Raw genomic sequence first — 20,583 nt, 5'->3', positions numbered from 1 at the left:
ATTTAGTTTCCCAGCATCAGGCTCAAGGATCTCATTAAATTAAAGGTCAATTAATTTAATTGTTTTATGCTGGATATCTAACTTTGTTTTTTCAAATTAAATATGTGGGATGTATGGAAATGTAACCCTCACGAAAGTTACAACTCATGAATATCTCCCTGGATGATGATACTGATAATACTGACTAACATTGTATTATTGTCCTGTTAGGACAAAAGTGGGGATTGTGGGAACTGTGGGAAGAACTGAGCTGTTCTTCCATCTTGTATTTCAACATGGGCAGCATTCACTCTGTGGGAATCAAACGTTACTCCAGTGAATGGCTAAACATTCCTGGTACAGGTGTCCCATAGTGTTAAGAAAACCAGTTTGCGAAACACAAAGAAGAGTTTATGAACTCAAGGCTCCACCAACCCTGTCCAGCCTGTGTCTCAGGCTTCTGTATGTATCTGGGAAGATTAGGGAATGTCCAGCCTTGTCTCAGCATGCTTTGTATTGTGAGCACTGCATGCTTTGTATCGTGAGGCCAGTCTCTTGTTTGACTCTTCTCCTTGTCTGACAAGTTATTGCTAATAAAGTAGCTACAGTTTGATAGTCACGCATGATCCTCGCACACTAACACCATCCTACACACACTAGGGACAATTTACAATTTTATCAAAGCCAATTAACCCTACAAACCTGTACGTCTTTGGAATGTGGGATGAAACCGGAGCACCCGGAGAATGCTCACATGTGTCACGGGGAGAACATGCAAACTCCATACAGACAGCACCCGAGGTCAGGATTGAACTCTGGTGCTGTGAGGCAGCAACTCTACCGCTGATCCACTTCAGTCTCCTAAGCACTTTTGACATGCCGGGGTTTCCACAACGGAGTCTCTCCATTAACAACACTCTATCCATCCCATCCTTATAATCATCTTCATTCACCTTAATGTGGCACAGTGGCACAGTGGTAGATAAGCTGCCTCACACCGCCAGAGACCCAGGTTCGATCCTGACCGCGAGTGCTGTCTGTACGGAGTTTGCACTTTCTCCCCGTGACCCGCGTGGGCTTTCTGCGGGTGATCCGGTTTCCTCCCACACTCCAAAGGTGTACAGGTTTGTAGGTTAATCGGTAAAATTGTAAATTATCCCTAGTGTGTGTAGGATAGTGTTAATGTGCGGGGATCGCTGGTCGGCGTGGACTCGGTGGGCTGAAGGGCCTGTTTCCGCGCTGTATCTCTCAACTAAACTAAACTAAACTAGTATGTAGGTTGGTGCTAGTGTATGTGATTGCTGGTCGGTACGGTCTCGATGGGCCGAAGGGTCTGTTTCCGCACTGTATCTCTAAACTAGTATGTAGGTTAGTGCTAGTGTATAAGTGATTGCTGGTCGGTACGGTCTCGATGGGCCGAAGGGCCTGTTTCCCCACTTGGTTCCACATTGGACACTTGGCTCCACATTGGGACCAATAAAGAAACTGGCTCCACCGAGTTTCGAATTAATGTACCCAGAGACCATTCAGGGTGATGATTGAACTGGTCAAGGATTAGATAATTAGTTTGAGTTAAATGGTATAATCGATAGACAGAGAAGCATATTGGGTCAGACGGTAGACACAAAAAGCTGGAGTAAGGGCCTGTCCCACTTGGGTGACATTTCGGGCCGAGGTCCTTTCTAGAGACTGGTTAGGAATAAGGGAAACGTGAGGTATTGGCAATGATGTTGCGAGATATAGAACAAATGAGTGAAAGATATGCAAAAAAGTAACGTAGATAAAGGAAACAGTTAGCTGTTTGTTAGGTGAAAACGGGAAGCTAGTGTGACTTGGGTGGGGGAGGGATAGAGAGAGGGAATGCCGGGGCTACCTGAAGTTAGAGTAATGAAAATTCATACCCCTGGGCTGTCAGCTGCCCAAGCGAAATATGAGATGCTGTTCCTCCAATTTGTGTTCAGCCTCACTCTGACAATGGAGAAGACCGAGGACAGAAAGGTCTGTGTGGGAATGGGAAGGATAATTGAAGTGTTTAGCAATCGGGTCGGTTCAGGCGGACTGAACGAAGGTGTTCAGTGAAATGATGGCTCAATCTACGTTTGGCCTCGCCGATGTATAAGAGTCTACATCTTGAACATAGATACAGTAGATGAGGTTGGAGGAGGTGCAAGTGAACCTCTGCCTAGCCTGAAAGAACTGTTGGGGTCCCTGGACAGAGTCGAGGGAGGAGGAATAGGGACAGGTGTTGCATCTTCTGCAGTGCAGGGAAAGGTACCTAAAGAGGTGGTGCTTTGGGTGGGAAGGGATGAGTTAACCAGGGAGTTGCGGAGGGAATGGTCTCTGCGGAAGGCGGAAAGGGGTGGAGATGGGAAAATGTGGCTAGTGGTGGGAACCTGTTGGAGGAGGGGGACATTTCGGAGGATTATGTACTGTATGCAATGGCTGATGGGGTGAAAGGTGAGCACTAGGGGTAGGGGGAGCAAGGGCAGTGCTGCAAGGTACCAAGGAGACACGAGTGAGGGCCTCATCTATGATGGGAGAGGGGAACCCTTGTCCCCTAAAGAATGAGGACATCTCAGATGTCCTGGTATGGACAACTTCATCTTGAGCGCACATGCGGCGTAGACGGAGGAATTGGGAGAGGGGATAGAGCCTATAGTAACATAGACAATAGGTGCAGCAGTAGGCCATTCGACCACCACACGGTCCTTGACAGATCTGGGTCAGGATCTATTGGCATGGAGTCCAAGACGACCGGAGACCCTTTTCTGCTGCTGCCTTCATCTGCCTTCCCAGCCGTTGTGACACTCCACTAAGGTCAGCCATCATCCTCCGCCTGTTCCACCATTGTGGTCTTGTTTGGATTGCTCTTTGTCAGAGACCTCCCTCTCGACCTTACCGCCATGGGTGGCCCTACTAGGAGCATAGCTCCAGACGGCATTGCTCTCAGGATCTCAAGACCACACAAGCTTCTCCACCACGACACGGTGACAATCCACGGAGAATTCACCATATTACAGCACAGGAACAAGCCCTTCGGCCCACCGTATATGTGCTGGATAGTATGACAGCAGACGTCTGTGGAGGCCAAGTCAATGGATATTTAGCACGGGTGTCAGGAGTTATGGGGGGAAGGCAGGAGATTGGGTATTGAGAGGGAAAGATAGATTAGCCATGATTGAGTGGCAGAGTAGAGTTGATGGGCCGAATATCCTTATTCTTCTCATAGAACTTATGAAACTAACTGCCTGTACATAATCCATTATGCCTCCAATCCATATCTAACTAAATGCCTCTTACAAAAAACATGATTGCATCTATTTCTATCACCACCCCTAGCCGCCCGTGTGAAAAATTAACCTGCCCCGTGGTTTAAACTGGTGAAGATAGACACAAAATGGTGGAGTAACTCAGCGGGTCAGGCAGCATCTCTGGAGAAAAGGAACAGGCAACTTTTCGGGTCATCTAGGGCTATGGGGAGAAGGCAGGAGAATGGGGTTGAGAGGGAGAGGTGGATCGACCACAATTGAATGGCGGAGTAGACTTGATGGGCCGAATGGCCTAATTGTGTTCTTATCACTATTGAACATCAATTTATGAGTCTTCATTAGGGGCGAGGTCGGGACTCTGCAGGTCTGAAGATGGGTCTCAACCCGAAACGTCACCAGTTCCTTCTCTCCAGGGATGCTACCTGACCCACTGAGTTACTCTGGCGCTTTGTGTCTATCTTCCTTGTAAACCAGCACCTGCGGTTCCTACTTACATGTTTAATATTTAATCTGGTGATGTGTATTCACTGGAGTCGGGTCTTCAGTGAAGATAGAGACAAGCTAGTTCTCTTCCAGTGTTAAATATTTAACATTCTCCCATCAGGCAAAAGGTATGGAAGTGTGAAAACACACGCCTCCAGCTTCAGGGGCAGTTTCTTCCCAGCTGTTATCAGGCAACTCAACCATCCTGAGTACAATTGAAAATAGATAACATAAGTATAGAAAGAGTATATGAAAATACATTTCTTGGTGTGATCTTAGACCACAAAATCTGCTGGAAACCACATATAAACCATGTCAAAGCAAAACTGGCAAAGTCTGTAGCAATATTGGGAAAATCAAGACACATTCTGGACCACAAATTATTACATACTCTGTATAGTACACTCACATTGCCATATCTGAGTTACTGTGTGGAGATATGGGGTAACACCTACAAAACCAACTTACAGCCGTTATGCACATTACAAAAAAGAGCAATAAGAATTATCAATAACGTTTGATATCTTCAACATACCAATTTATTATTCTTAAAGTCACATACACTGAAGTTCACCGATCTGGTTAAATTTAAGACTGCGCAAATCATGTACAAAGCAAGAAATAATTTACTTCCAAGAAATATACAAAAACTGTTTATTGAAAGACAGGGTGGGTATAATTTGAGAGGGGAACATAATTTAAAAAACTCAATGTCAGAACAACTCTTAAATGTATGTGCATAGCAATCTGTGGTGTGAATTTGTGGAATGGTCTGTGACAGGAGATAAAACTTAGCACAAGCATAATTCAGTTTAAAAAGATGTACAAAAACACTTGTTTAAAAGGATATTAGGATGAGGATAGGTGATTGTGAGTGGGATATTTGTTATACTGATTGTATTGGGAAGGGTGATTATAGGGTGATGGGTTGTATATATGACTAAGATACTGTATAGTATATGAGGGTTTTTTCTTTTCTTTTTTCTTTTTTTCTCTCTTTCTTGTATGGCTTTGTAAATATTTGATTAGTGTATAAATGTAAATAATTTGGTGTACATACAGCTACTGGTGTACATATGGTGTACATATAGCTGCTAAATTTGTATAAGATCATTATAAGCAGTTGAATAAGGGGTGGGAATTAATAAGCTTTGGCTTCTTCCTGCTCCTTTTCGGACTCATACGATTTCATTTATTTATAGATATTGTTTATGACACTTGATAAATATTCTTGTTTTGTTTTTTGTATGCTGTTTCACACTTGCTTTTTATTCTTTTATTCTGTTCGAAATAAGAATTAAATAAATAAAATAAATAAATAAATCCTGTGGATGTAGTGTACCTGGACTATCAGAAAGCTTTTGATATGATCCCACACAGGAGATTAGTTTGCAAAATTAGAGCACATGGTATTGGGGTTAGGGTATTGACATGGACAGAAAATTGGTTGGCAGACAGGAAACAAAGAGTAGGGATTAACGGGTCCCTTTCAGAATGGCAGGCAGTGACTAGTGGGCTGTGTTGTGTACTACACATCAGTCCATTGGATTTTGCAGGAGTGGTCTATCTTGCTCCGCTATAGGATCTTTGCTCGTGAGGTGTCGCAAGGCTTGGTGCTGGGAACGCAGATATTTACAATATAAATTATTGATTTAGATGAAGGAATTAAAAGTAACATTAGCAAATTTGCAGATGACACAAAGATGGGTGGCAGCGTGAACAGTGAAGAGGATGCTATGAGGATGCAGGATGACTTGGACAGGTTGGGTGAGTGGGCAGATGCATGGCAGATGCAGCATAATGTGGATAAATGTGAGTTTATCCACTTTGGTGGCAAGAACAAGAAGACAGATTATTATCTGAATGGTGTCAGATTAGGAAAAGGGGAGGTGCAACAACACTTGGGTGTCTGTGCATGACACTGAAAGTAAGCATACAGGTACAGCAGGCAGTGAAGAAAGCTAATGGCATGTTGGCCTTCATAACGAGAGGATTTGAATATAGGAGCAAAGATGTCCTTCTGCACTCTGGTGAGACCACACCTTGAGTATTGTGTGCAGTTTTGGTCTCCTAATTTGAGGAAGGACATTCTTGCAATTCAGGGAGTGCAGCATAGGTTTGCAAGCTTAATTCCTGGGATGACGGGACTGTCATATGATGAAAGAATGGAGCAACTGAGCTTGTATTCACTTGAATTTAGAAGGATCAGAGGGTGTCTTACAGAAACATAAAATTATTAAGGGTTTGGACACGCTAAATGCAGGAAATATGTTCCCGATGTTGGGGGAGTTCAAAACCAGGGGCCACAGTTTAAGAATAAGGGGTAGGCCATTTAGAACTGAGATGAGGAAAAACTTTTTCATCCAGAGAGTTGTGAATTTGTGGAATTCTCTGCCTCAGAAGGGAATGCAGGCCATTTCACTGGGCATTCTTAGAGCTAGCGGAATCAAGGGATATGGGGAGAGGGCAGGAATGGGGTACTGGTTGTGGATGATACCCTGGTCACATTGAATGGCGGTCTGGCTCGAAGGGCCGAATGGCCTGCTGCTGTACCTATTGTTTATGTATCTATGTATCCTCCCACAACCAGAGAGCAGTGCCGAACTATTATCTACCTCTTTGGTGGTCCTCGGACTATCCTTGATCAGACTTTACCTTGCACTAAACATTATTCCCTTATCATGTATCTATACACTGTAAACAGCTCGATTGTAATCCTGTATTGTCTTTCGGCTGACTGGATAGCACGCTACAAAAAGCATTTCACTGTACCTCGATACACGTGACAATAAACTAAACTGAAATAAATTGAACTGAACAACAACTAACTCTTAACGTGAACAAATGGTCCTTAGTCTAACTAGTTGAACCCGCAAAGCAATGACGTTCCTTGCATTGGAAATCCAGCAGTGTGTGTATGCTTGCCGATGATTACAATGTGTACTCTTTGATATGAAAATGATAACGCCCGCGTGGAGAACATGGGATTACTAGGAATGCTGCCTCACAGCATCAGAGACCCGTGTTTGATCCTGGGTGCTGTCTGTGCGGAGTTTGTACGTTCTCCCCGTGACCTGCGTGGGTTTTCTCCGAGATCTTCAGTTTCCTCACTCACTCCAAAGATGTGCAGTTTATAGGTTAATTGGCTTGGTATAAATGTCTTTTTTTAATTGTCCCTAGTGTGTGTCGGACAGTGTTAGTGTGCGGCGATCGCTGGTCGGTGCAGACTCGGTGGGCCGAAGAGCCTGTTTCCACGCTGTAACTAAACTAAACTAAACCAGCATCAGTGGGCACGAGTGGTCCGTTTAAATGGTCACATCAAGGAGCAAGTGTTTTATTTCTGTGTATAAGTGTAACAGTGTGTCAAGTGTATAAATCTGAAGAAGGGTCTCGACCCGAAACATCACCCATTCCTTCTCTCCATAGGCGCTGCCTTGTCCCGCTGAGTTACTCCAGCTGTTTGTGTCTATCTTCAGTTTAAACCAGCATCTGCAGTTCCTTCCTACACTATATCTCTCTCTACATCACCGTCTATATATATCTCGTTTCCCTATTCCCTGACTCTCAGTCTGAAAAAGGGTCTTGACCCGACACCTCACCCGTTCCTTCTCTCCAGAGATGCTGCCGTAGAAACATAGAAACATAGAAAATAGGTGCAGGAGTAGGCCATTCGGCCCTTCGAGCCTGCACCTCCATTCAATATGATCATGGCTGATCATCCAACTCAGTATCCTGTACCTGCCTTCTCTCCATATCTCCTGATCCCTTTAGCCACATTTAACTCCCTCTTAAATATAACCAATGAACTGCCCTCAACTACCTTCTGAGGCAGAGAATTCCACAGATTCACCACTCTCTGTGTGAAAATTGTTTTTCTATCTCGGTCCTAAAAGACTTCCCCCTTATCTTTAAACTGTGACCCCTTGTTCTGGATTAGTTAGTCCAGCTTTTTGCGTCCACCAAGTGTAAGTACTTGAGTCCTTCAAATCTGCGGAGGGACTTCATGAAATCATAGCCAGCCTTGCTTGTTGAACGTGTGGCAGCTATCGAGGGGACAGTTGGAAAGCAGGGTGTTGGCACTGGGAAGTCATACACTTATGCTCGAATTTCAAACAGTTGAAACCTTTCACTTCAATGGTGGGCTGAAGGGCCTGTTTCCATGATGTATATGTGGGCTGAAGGGCCTGTTTCCATGATGTATATGTGGGCTGAAGGGCCTGTTTCCATGATGTATATGTGGGCTGAAGGGCCTGTTTCCATGATGTATATGTGGGTTGAAGGGCCTGTTTCCATGATGTATATGTGGGCTGAAGGGCCTGTTTCCATGATGTATATGTGGGCTGAAGGGCCTGTTTCCATGATGTATATGTGGGCTGAAGGGCCTGTTTCCATGATGTATATGTGGGCTGAAGGGCCTGTTTCCATGATGTATATGTGGGCTGAAGGGCCTGTTTCCATGATGTATATGTGGGCTGAAGGGCCTGTTTCCATGATGTATATGTGGGCTGAAGGGCCTGTTTCCATGATGTATATGTGGGCTGAAGGGCCTGTTTCCATGATGTATATCTAAACTAAATCAAACTATACTAAGCTCTCCGCCACATTAATCTGATTGTTTTACCCCCCCCCACCCCCGCCTTCTCCCCATAACCCCTGACAACCGTACTAATCAAGAATCTATCTTTCCCTGCCTTAAACAATATCAATTGACGGCCTCCACAGCCTTCTGTGTCATATTTAGACATATATATTCCGATTTCCATTTGAACCTTTAAACGATTCTTTATCCCTGGTAATGAATGTTGGCATCAAACCCATATCACAGTGAGTTGAGGAATGAGTGTAGATATCTTGGGAGATGATCTGTGTGGAGAATGTTGCTGCATCTAATCCCCAGTCAGTGTTGGTTTCATGTAATGATTCCAGTCAGTGCATCCCAACCGTCCAATCCCGGAGATAGACAAATTATGCTGGAGTAACTCAGCGGGTCCGGCTGCATCTCTGGAGAGAAGGAATGGATGAGGTTTCAGGTCGAGACCCTTCTTCAGGCTGAGAATCAGGGGAGATGGAAAGGAGAGGTATAGATGGTGACATAGAGAGATATAGAAGAAAGGAAAGAAAGAAATGGTAAAAATAGAGACGGAGAGCAGGAGAAATCACAGAGAGAGGATGGTGCAGAACTCTCATGGGAGAGAGTCATAGAGTCATAGGGTGATACAGCATGGAAACAGGCCCTTCAGCCCAACTTGCCCACACTGCCCAACATGTCCCAGCTATACTAGTCCCACCTGCCCACACTTCCCCCCCATATCCCTCCAAACCTGCTCTATCCATGTAACCATCTAACTGTGTAGGAAGGAACAGCAGATGCTGTTTTAAACCGAAGATAGACACAAAAAGCTTAACTCAGCGGGACAGGCAGCATCTCTGGAGAGAAGGAAAGGGTGACATTTCGGGTCGAGACCCTTCTTCAGACTGGTTAGCGATAAGGCAAACAAGAGTTATAGACGGTGATGTGGAGAGACAAAGACTAATGAATGAAAGATATGCAAAACGTAACAATGATAAAGGAAACAGGCCATTGTTAGCTGTTTGTCGGGTGAAAACGAGAAGCTAGAGCGACTTGGGTGGGGGAGGGATAGAGAGAGAGGGAATGCCAGGGGCTACCTGAAGTGAGAGAAATCAGTATCATACCACTAGGCTGTAAGCTGCCCAAGCGAAATATGAGATGCATTTAGCCTCACTCTGACAATGGAGGAGACTTAGGACAGGAAGGTCTGTTTATGAATGGTAAGGAGAATTAAAGTGTTCAGCAACCGGGAGATCAGGTAGGTTCAGGCTGGCTGAGCGAAGGTGTTCCGTGAAACGATCGCCCAGTCTGCGTTTGGTCTCGCCGATGTATAAGATACCACATCTTGAGCAACGGATACAGTAGATGAGGTTGGATGAGGTGCAAGCGAATCTCTGTGTAACCTGAAAGGACTGCCAGGGTCCCTGGGAAGAGTCGAGGGAGGAAGTATAGGGCATGGCCGTCCGAAGGGGGGGGTGCATTGAGTGCGACCGCACCCCCCTTTTCCCCCACAGAATAAGAACAAATCCTTAGGAAAAAAATAAATAAAAAATTCGGGGGAAAAAAAAAAGGGAAAAAAAATCATTTTCCACTTTATCGGAAAAGCTCCCGAAATTCTGGTGCCGGCTGCTGGATGATTTTGGAGAAAAAAATGCGACCATCCGCGCCCGCGCAGTTGGGGAAACGACACAAAATGACGCAGTCACTCCACGCGTGTGTAGTGGGCCCGGGCAGGATCAGACTGTGATTTGTACCCCACACATAGAGCTCGATGCCTCGTGTCATCTACTCCAGGTAAGTAGTGGAATATTGCGTTGCAGGAGGGGAAGTCTGTTTTTTATCCTCGGTTCGAACGGGCCCAGGGGGGGCGGGGGGGGGGCGGAGTGCGGTGTCTGCCCGCCCGGTCCAGCGCGTCCATCCGCGGCATCGAAGCCTCACCAACGGCCAGCCTGGGGGCCAAGCCATCTTCCCCCCACGCCACACCCACTGGCCCACGCCAACCCAACTGGGCCCACGCCACCACACTGGGCCCACGCCACCACACTGGGCCCACGCCACCACTGCTGAATAATTTTAAACAATATCAAATGATGTCAAACAATTCGAACCGCTTTCTTTTCCTTGATAACAATACTGAAACATATGAATTCCATTGTATGTGACATAAATGTACATTTTAATGGAATCATTATATACAGATGTAACATTTCCATTTCGAGATCGGGGGGGGGGGGCAAATATGCGTCAAGCCAATAGCCTAATCGTTAAAGAGCTAAAAGATAGCCTAATCGATAAAGAGCTGAGAAGCGGAATCAGAGCTGCCAAGGAAAGGTACTCTGAGAAGTTGAAGAGTAAGTTCTCAGCTAGTGACTCTTCTTCAGTTTGGAAGCGCATGCAAGAAATCACCAGCTATAAGAGGAAAGCCCCCCGCTCTTTGAACAATCGTCAGCTGACGAACAACCTGAATAAGTTTTACAGCAGGTTTGAAAATCAGAAACGTAACCCTGGTACCCCTTCCCCAACAAACACAGCCAGACCCCAGTCTGCAAAGAATGGACCCTGCACCCTCTCCTTCCCATTCATCACTTCACACCTACTTAAGGCAAGAGTCCAGTATGAAAAGAGTGGACCCTTTCCCACCCCAACCAACATATCACACCCAATTACTCATTTTTAACCAGTACCTGCAGAGATGCCTGCTTCAAAGTCACCACTATTGTCCCTGTACCCAAAAAGGTAAGGATTACTGGACTTAATGACTACAGGCTTGTCGCACTGACCTCTGTTGTCATGAAGACCGTTGACAGGCTTGTGCTGGCCAAACTGAAAAATATCACAATCCCTCTGCTGGACCCCCTGCAGTTTGCATATTGGGTCAATAGATCTGTGGATGACGCAGCCTGCACTTCATCCTCCAGCACCTAGACTGCCGGGGGCCTATGCGAGGATTTTGTTTTGTTGATTTTAGCTCTGCATTCAACACCATTGTGCCAGAGCTGCTACGCTCCAAACCTTCTGAGTTGACTATGCCTGAACCCCTCTGTCGGTGGATCACCAGCTTTCTGACAGACAGGAAGCAGCATGTGAGACAGGAAAGCATATCTCAGACCCGCAAACGTCCAGCATAGGAGCACCGCAAGATGCGTACTCTCCCCTCTCCTCTACTCTCGCCACACCAATGACTGCACATCCACAGACACCTCTGTCAAGCTTCTCAAGTTTGCGGACAACACAACCCTGATTGGACATCCAGGATGGGGATCTTTGTACTCTTTTCAGTTTGACATCTTTCCTATAACATGGTGCCCAGAACTGAACACAATATTCTAAATGCGGTCTCACCAACGTCTTATACAACTGCAACATGACCTCCCAACTTCTATACTCAATACTCTGACTGATGAAGGCCAGTGCCAAAATACATTTTGACCACCTGATATACCTGCGACACAACCTTCAAGGAACCATGCAACCATCAACCATTCCTCTGCCCACCTGGCTAATTCACAACCATCTTCACTATATGCAAAAGCACTCACTTCTGTATCATCAGCAAACTTGCTAAACTTGCCCTGTTCTGTGACGTTTCACAGAGTGCTGGAGTAACTCAGCGGGCCAGGCTGAGTATAGAGGTTGGGAGGTCATGTTGCAGTTGCATAAGAAGTTGGTGAGGCCGCATTCAGAGTATTGTATTCAGTTCTGGGCACCATGTTATAGGAAAGATGTCATCAAACTGGAAAGGGTACAGTGAAGATTTACGAGGATGTTGCCAGGACTAGAGGGCCAGCGTTATAGGGAGAGGTTGAGTAGGCAGGGACTCTATTTCATGGAGCACAGGAGAATGAGGGATGATCTAATAGAGGTGTATAAAATCATGATTTGAATATATATGGTTGAGTCTTTTGCCCAGAGTAAGTGAATCGTGGAGCAGAGGACATAAGTTTAAGGTGAAGGGCAAACGATTTAATAGGAATCTGTGGAGTATGTTTTTTACACAAAGGGTGGTAGGTGTATGGAACAAGCTGCCAGAGGAGGTAGTTGAGGCGGGGACTATCGCAACATTTAAGAAACAGTTAGACAGGTACATGGATAGGCTGGTTCGGAGGGATATGGATCAAACGTGGGCAGGTGGGACTAGTGCAGATGGGACATGCTGGGCCGAAGGGCCTGTTTCCACACTGTATCACTCTATGACCCTATCTTTCCCTCTCAAACCCATTCTCCTGCCTTCTCCCCATTACCTCTGACACCCGTATCAATCAAGAATCTATCAGTCTCCTCCTGAAAAATGTCCATTAACTTGACCTCCACAACTATCTGTGGCAATGAATTCCACAGTTCACCACCCTCTGACTTAAGAAATTCCTGCTCATCTCCTTCCTAAAGGAATGTCTTTTAATTCTGAGGCTGTGGCCACTGTTCCTAGACTCTCCCACTAGTGGAAACATCCTCTCCACATCCACTCCATCCAGGTTTTTACCAGGCTGGGACAGACGGCAACAGCTTCACACCGTGTCCCAAAGCTTGTGTCCGGTCCTGCATCACCCAAGGCAGCAGAGACGTTATAGGAGAGGGCAAGCACTGTAACAAAGTAGCGATGGTTTGGGTAACATTCAAGAATGTCTATGCATGGCAAATCAGGAATATTACTGAAAAACTGTCTTGATCCGAAATAAAATCTATACCTTTTTTCCAGAGATGCTGCCTGACTCACTGAGTTACTCCAGCTCTCTGTGACATGTCATCTATCCATGTTCTCCAGATATGCTGCCTGACCCGCTGAGTTATTCCAACATTCTGTGAAACGTCACCTATTCATATTCTCCGCAGATGCTGCCTGACCCACTGAGTTACTCCAGCACTTTGTGTCTATTTTCCCTTCACCCATCTGCCCAAGCCGACTCTGCCCCCTCCTTTCCTATGTTCCTTTCCACCCATAAACCTCTCTCTGCCTTTACATTTCACTCCTCTTTCAAATTTGCTCTACTTATCTACATGCATTTTTCTTCTTCACTTTTTAGTCATAGAATGATGCAGTGTGGAAACAGGCCCTTCAGCCCAACTTGCCCACACCGCCCAACATGTCCCATCTAAACTAGTCCCACTCACACGCGTTTGGCCCATATCCATCTAAACGTGTCCAAATGTCTCTTAAACATTAGGATAGTCCCAGCCTTAACTGCCTCCTCTGGCAGCTCGTTCCATACACCCAGCACCCTTTGTGTGAAAAAGCTACCTCTCAGATTCCTGCTAATTACTGAAATTTTGGTCATAAATTTGGGGCAAAAATGCTCCAAAATAAGGATCAGAATGCATCAGAGAGCATCTAAAACCCCAGAGCTTCCAGGGCCCGCTTGAGGGCCTGGCATCGAGGGACTTCACGCTTCGCGTTCGTGATGTGCGCAGCGCACACATTATTTCACATTACATTTTTTAAATCCTGTCATGCCACCCCCCTTTTTGGAAAGCTTCGTACGGGCCTGCTCACTGACTCACACACTCACTCACTCACTCACTCACTCACTCACTCACTCACTCACTCACTCACTCACTCACTCACTCACTCACTCACTCACTCACTCACTCACTCACTCACTCACTCACACACTCACACACTCACTCACTCACTCACTCGCACACTCACTCACTCACACACACACTCACTCACACACTCACACACTCACTCACTCGCACACTCACACACTCACTCACACACTCACACACACACTCACTCACTCACTCCCTCACTCGCACACTCACTCACTCGCACACTCGCACACTCACTCGCACACTCACCCACTCGCACACTCACTCACTCACTCACACACTCGCACACTCGCACACTCACACACTCACTCACTCACACACTCGCACTCAGACACACACTCACTCACACACTCACACACTCGCACACTCACACACTCATATTGTCTTCTTCCAGATAAGTTACTGGACTGGAAGCTAGTGTTCCAGAGGATTAAATCAACGACATGAGTTTAAATCTCAACCTAGCAGATGGAGAAGTTCAATTCAAGTAATTAAATAAATTGTCATTTACCTAAAAAAAATGCCAGACTGAATAGTAATGATCAGACTGAACGTAATTCTTTTCAGATTGAGTGACGATGGTTTCCAACCCGAAACATCACCCATCCCTTTTCTCCAGACAGGCTGCCTGACCCGCTGAGTGACTCTAGCATTTTGTATCTATATTTGGTATAAAGCAGCACTTGCAGTTCTTTGTTTCTACTGAACGTAACTATCCACCTGCTCACTAATATCCTTGAGAGAAGGAGATTGTCCTGAACCTGTTTTGAATCCAGAAATGACACTGTAATTGCCTGTTTTTCCCTCAATATCCACACCCACAAACAAATACCCAAATGTATTTAAAAAATTGATCAGTAGATTATAAATATATATCAGAAATAACAGAACGGGGAGATCCTGGGCGGCACTGCGGTGCAGCGGGTAGAGACCACGCCAGAGACCCAGGTTCAAGCATAAATTGTACATTCTCTCCGTGTCCGAATGGGTTTGCTCCGGGTGCTCCAGTTTCTTCCCACATTTCAAAGATGCACAGGTTTGTAGGTTAATTAGCTTGGTATAAATGTAACAATGGCTCTCATGTGTGAGTAGGGTAATGTTAATGTGCAGGCATCGCTGGTTGGTGCAGATTAGATAAGTGAAGAGGAAAAGATTAGTGTAGACAAATGTAGATCATTTACAGTCAGAAAAAGGTGAATTTATAATGGGGAACAAAGAAATGTTAGACCAGTACTTTGGTTTTGGTTTGGTTTGGTAAGTACTTTGGTTTTGTCTTCACTAAGGAAGACACAAACAATCTCCCAGAAATACTAGGGGACCGAGGATGTAGTGGGAGGGAAGAACTGAAGGGAATCCACGTCAGTCAGGGAATGGTGTTAGGTAAACTGTTGGGATTGAAGTCAGATAAAACTCCTGGGCCTGATGGTTTGCATCCCAGAGTACTCATGGAGGGAGAGAGAAAGCGGGGAATTATAGAACCGTTAGCCTTACATCGGTAGTGGGGAAGCTGCTTGAGTCGATTCTTAAAGATGTAATAGCAGCGCATTTGTAAAGCCTTCCACCGCCTGGCGCCTTGACTCGTGGATGGCCAGCTTGGCCAGGCCCAGGAGCAACCCACCCAGGACACCTTCAGCCCTACCCTCTCCCCTACGCACAGGGTATCCAAAGATGAGGATGGTGAGTGAAACATGCAGCCAGAAGGCAAGGAGCAACCCCTTTAGGTATTGAAACAGTGGCTGCTGCCTCACACACTCCATGTACACGTGGTACACAAACTCTTCCAGCCCGCAAAAGTAGCAGGCGGCCAGCGAGTCTTTGTACCACGAGAGAAACAGGTTGCAGGGAACACCTCGGTGCAATACCCTCTTCCCCAGGTCCATAATGTAGAGGGGGAGAATCCCTGCATAGAGGGACCAATGCATAACAAGCTTGGAGGGGATGATGGTATTGAACGCTGCACTGTAATCTACCAACAACATCCTGACATTTGTGTTTTTATTGTCCAAGTGGTCAAGTGCAGAGTGGAGATCCAGTGAGATTGCATCCTCCGTTGACCTGTTGTGGTGGTAGGCAAACTGTAATGGGTCAAGTTTCTTGTTGAGGTGGGAGTTGATATGTGCCATTACCAACCTCCCAAAGCACTTCATCACCATGGATGTTAGTGCCACTGGTTGATTGTCGTTGAGGCACGTTACCTTACTATCTATACCAAAGGTCCCATTGCAGTCCTGAGTGAGTTCAGCACTCTTGGCCATGGTGTTTGTCAGGTGAGATTTGGGGGTGGAGATTGGAGAGTCAAAATGTCAAACAGCACGGAAACAGACCCTTCGGTCCCATATCTATGTCCACCAAGATGTCGAAAGCAGCTAGTCCCATCTGCCCGCATTTGGCCCAAATCCTTCTAAGCTTCTCCTATCCATGAACCTGGTCAAATGTATTTTAAATACTGTAATTGTAACCATGCCTACAGTTACCTCTGGCAGCTTCTTCATTCATTCATTCATTCATTCATTCATTCATTCATTCATTCATTCATTCATTCATTCATTCATTCATTATTCATTCATTCATTCAATCATTCATTCACTCATTCAATCATTCATTCATTCATTCATTCATTCATTCATTCATTCATTCATTCATCATTCATTCATTCATTCATTGTCCCCATTTACCGCAGTAGTTTATGACACAAATTCTTCCCTCCCTTCTCTTTCTGCTCCCCACTCCCCTTCTACCAGATTCCCCTCTTTCCCATCTCTATCCCTCCCCTATCTCCACCGCTCCTCTATCCTCTCTGCCGTCCCTCCTTCCCCAGTCCTCACCACTCTCTCCACCTCATTTCTCCCTTCCACCCATTCATACATTCATGTCATAGGAGCAGAAGTAGGCCATTCGGCTCACCGAGTCCACTCCACCATGCTATCAAGGATGATCTATCTTTCCCGCTCATCCCCATTCTCCTGCTTTCTCCCCATAACCTCTGCCAACCTTACTAATCAAATATCAAATATCTGTCAATCTCCGCCTGTAAAATAACCATTGACTTGGCCACCAACGCCTTCTGTGGCAATTAATTCCACAGATTCACCACCCTCTTACCAAGGAGATTCCTCCTCATCTGCTTTCTAAAGGTCCATCCTTTTATTCTGAGGTTATGCTCTCTGGTTCTAGACTCTCCCACACATGGGGACATCCTATCCACAACCACTCTATCCAGGCTTTGCACTATTTGGCAAGTTTCAATGAGGTTCCCCCTCATCTGTCTAAACTCGAAAGCATTCTGCCTCCATCCTCTCCCTCCCTCTCCCTTCCATTCCCTCCCTCCCTCTACATTCCTCTCCCCCGTAGTGAGAATATAACCCGGGTCTCGTGCATTGCTAGGCTTCAACTCTACTTGATGGGCCGAATGGCCTAATTGTGCTTCTATTACTCATGAACTTCTCCAGAGATATTGCCTGACCCGCTGAGCTACTCCAGCACCGTCCTTCCTTACACCTCTTTCCCCCTAACTCTATCTCTCCCCCATCCTTCCTTCTGCACATCACATTGTAGCACCTTACCATCCACCCTCACCCAGACCTGCCCTCCCTCCCCATTCCCTGCCTTCTCTCCAGCTCCCCTCCCCTCCCAGTCTCTTAGTTTGTCAAGATCACTTTAAGTTGCCGATATCTCTCTTAATCACTGACATTCCGCCCTTCTCACAGGGCACCTGAGACACTGAGACTGGAGCCGTGTGGACTCAAATTCACCAGACTCACCCAGAGACTGAGAGACGCCTGCAATTTAAATCGCGAACTGACCAGAAACCACAAGTCCACCTGAAGATTGTGCAGACCTCTTCTTTCACCCGGAGACCGACAAGACCTCCAATTTCACCCGGACATTGACCGGACCTCCAACTCCACTTTCAAAGATCACTGTGTTGCCGGTATCTCTCGTAATCACTGGCACTCCGCACTTCTCACAGGGAGAGAATCTTTAAAATATTTAAAATAATATTATAAAAATATGATGTGAAATGATCCAATTCTGCCTGTCTATTCATGCCTTGCTCTAGAAGGTCCATCTTCAAATTTTGATAATCTTGTGAGTGTTTTTTCAAATAATTTTGGGTTTGTAATTACCTAAAATATTGGTTATTTTCCAAATTGTATTGAAGCTGTAAGTCTTGGAATGGTAAAAATGTTCCCTCTTCATACAATCATCCCAAGTCTTAATTCCTAATCGTTCCCAGAGGGTAAACGTTTTGTCAATGGTCGATGGCTTAAACGCCAAGTTGTTAGCTATCAGTGAGAGAAGCGAAAGATTTCTTCATTTAAGAGAGGATTTTATTTGTCTCCAAATTCGTATTGTGCTGTGAATCATCGGGTTTCTCTTATATATTATGTTCTTCCGTTTTATTGGGGAGAAAAGGATCGCTCCTATGTTAAAAGGAGTACAATCCTCCTTCTCCATTATTGTCCATTCTGCCTGTTGTGTTGAACTGTCCAACCAGTACATTATATTTTTAATGTTCACTGCCCAATGGTAGTACATAAAAGTGGGAAGTGTGAGTCCACCGTATTCTTTAGGTTTACATAAATGTCTTCTTTGAATTCTATGGGATTTATAGACCCATATGAAATTTGTAATGTATGAGTCAATTTGTAAAAACAAGTTTTTAGGTATGTATGTAGGTATTGATTGGAATAAATACAGTATTTGTGGAAGAAAAATCATTTTAATGGGATTTATTCTGCCTATTAAGGACATCGGTAGTGTTTTCCAAAATTGGATCGACGTTTGTAATTTAGTAAATAAGGGCAGGTAATTTCCCAGTTGTTGTCAGGTAACTGTACCATCCTATCACAACCAGAGAGCAATGCTGAACTACTATCTACCTCTTTGGTGACCATCAGACTATCCTTGATCAGTCTTTGCTGGCTTTACCTTACGCTAAACGTTATTCCCTTAGCATGTTTTGATACGCTGTAAATGGCTTGTTTGCAATCATGTCTTGTCTTTCTGCTGACTGGTTAGCATGCAACAAAGGCTTTCCACTGTACCTCGGTACACATGATAATAAACTGAACTGAACTGAACTGATTCAGGCAGTAAACAAATCCTTCGGCTCACTGAGTCCGTGCCAAATATCAAACACTCACAATCTCCCGCTTCTTTGACAATAGACAATAGGTGCAGGTGTAGTCCATTCGGCCCTTCGAGCCATCACCGCCATTCACTGTGATCATGGTTGATCATCTACAATCAGTAATCCATTCATGCCTTCTCCCCATATCCCTTGATTCCGTTTTAAGAGCTCTCTTGAAAGCATCCAGAGAATTGTGGGGCCTTCTGAGGCAGCGAATTCCACAGATTCACAACTCTCTGGGTGAATTTTTTTTTCCTCTTCTCTGTTCTAAATGACCAACCCCTTATTCTTAAACTGTGGTTCCTGGTTCCGCACTCCCCCCGACATCGGAAACATGTTTCCTGCCTCTAGCGTGTCCAATAATAATCTTATGTTTCAATAAGATCCCCTGTCATCCTACTAAATTCCAGAGTATGCAAGCCCAGCTGCTCCATTTATTCAACATATGACAGTCCAGCCTTCCCAGGAATTAACTTTGTGAACCTCAATATTGTTATAGACAATTTTCTACCCTGGAAAAAAGATTTGGAAAAAAGTCTACCCAATCTATGCCTCTCATGGTTTTATATATTTTCACTCAGCCTCACTTGCTCCGGAGAAAACAGTCCAAGTCTGTCCAACGTCCCTTTACAGCTGATACATTTTGATCCGGTTATCATTCTGATAAACCTCTTCTGCATCCTCACCAAAGCCTCCACATCCTCCCTGTAATGGGGTGACCAGAACTGCACACAATACTCAATAAGCAGACTATCCAACGTTTTATAAAGGTGCAACATCATGATCTGATTCTATGTAGAGTCATAGAGTTGAACAGCACTGTGGTGCAGTGGTACTGTAGCTGCTGACTCACAGCTCCAGAGACCCGGGATCAATCCTGACCTTAGGTGCTGTCTGTACGGAGTTTGTACATCCTGCCTGTGACTGCGTGGGTTTCACCGAGTGCTCTTGTCCAAAAGACATTCAGCTTTGTAAAGTAATTTAGTTTATTGTCACGTGTACCGAGATACAGGATAAATGGATATGATTAGAGCAAGATAAAGTCCAGTAAAGTCTGATTAAACATAGCTTAGTTTAGTTTGGAGATACAGCGTGGAAACATGTCCATCTGCCCACCAAGTCCACACCGACCAGGCAAACCCCGCACATTAACCCCCTACACACTCTAGAAGTCATTTACCTTTATACCAAGCCAATTAACCTACAAAGTGTACGTCTTTGGAGTGTGGGAGAAAACAATCCAAGTCTGTCCAACGTCCATTTACAACTAATTCACTTTAATCCAGGTATCATTCTGGTGAACCTGCATCCTCTCCAAAGCCTCCACATCCTGCATATAAGTGGACGACCAGAACTGCACACAATACGCAATAAGCAGACTAACCAACATTTTATAAAGGTGCAGCATCACGACCTAATTCATACAGCATGGTGGCTCAGCGGTAGAGTAGCTGCCTCACAGCGCCAGAGATCCGGGGTTTCATCCTGACTACTGGTGCTGCCTGTACGGAGTTTGTAAGTTCTGCCTATGACCACGTGGGTTTTCCCCTGGTGCTCCGGTTTCCCCCCACACTCCAAAGACGTACAAGTTTGTAGATTAA

At 45.3% G+C, this 20,583-nt stretch overlaps 1 long non-coding RNA gene across 1 annotated transcript; it reads right to left on the bottom strand.

Moving 5' to 3' along the window:
- Positions 1–3,864: 3,864 nt before the first annotated feature.
- LOC116969986 lies at positions 3,865–18,775 on the bottom strand. The gene is made up of 3 exons (XR_004410983.1): positions 18,690–18,775; positions 8,334–8,339; positions 3,865–3,926 (listed from the first exon to the last, which is right to left on the bottom strand). It is a non-coding gene; the product is annotated as an uncharacterized LOC116969986 (long non-coding RNA).
- Between the last annotated feature and the right edge of the window lie 1,808 nt (positions 18,776–20,583).

The sequence above is a fragment of the Amblyraja radiata genome, unplaced genomic scaffold (assembly GCF_010909765.2).
Source record: "Amblyraja radiata isolate CabotCenter1 unplaced genomic scaffold, sAmbRad1.1.pri scaffold_460_ctg1, whole genome shotgun sequence".
In the NCBI taxonomy this organism is placed as follows: Eukaryota; Metazoa; Chordata; class Chondrichthyes; order Rajiformes; family Rajidae; genus Amblyraja; species Amblyraja radiata.
Note: the sequence above shows the minus strand (reverse complement) of the source record. Positions and strands in the feature narration are given on the sequence as shown.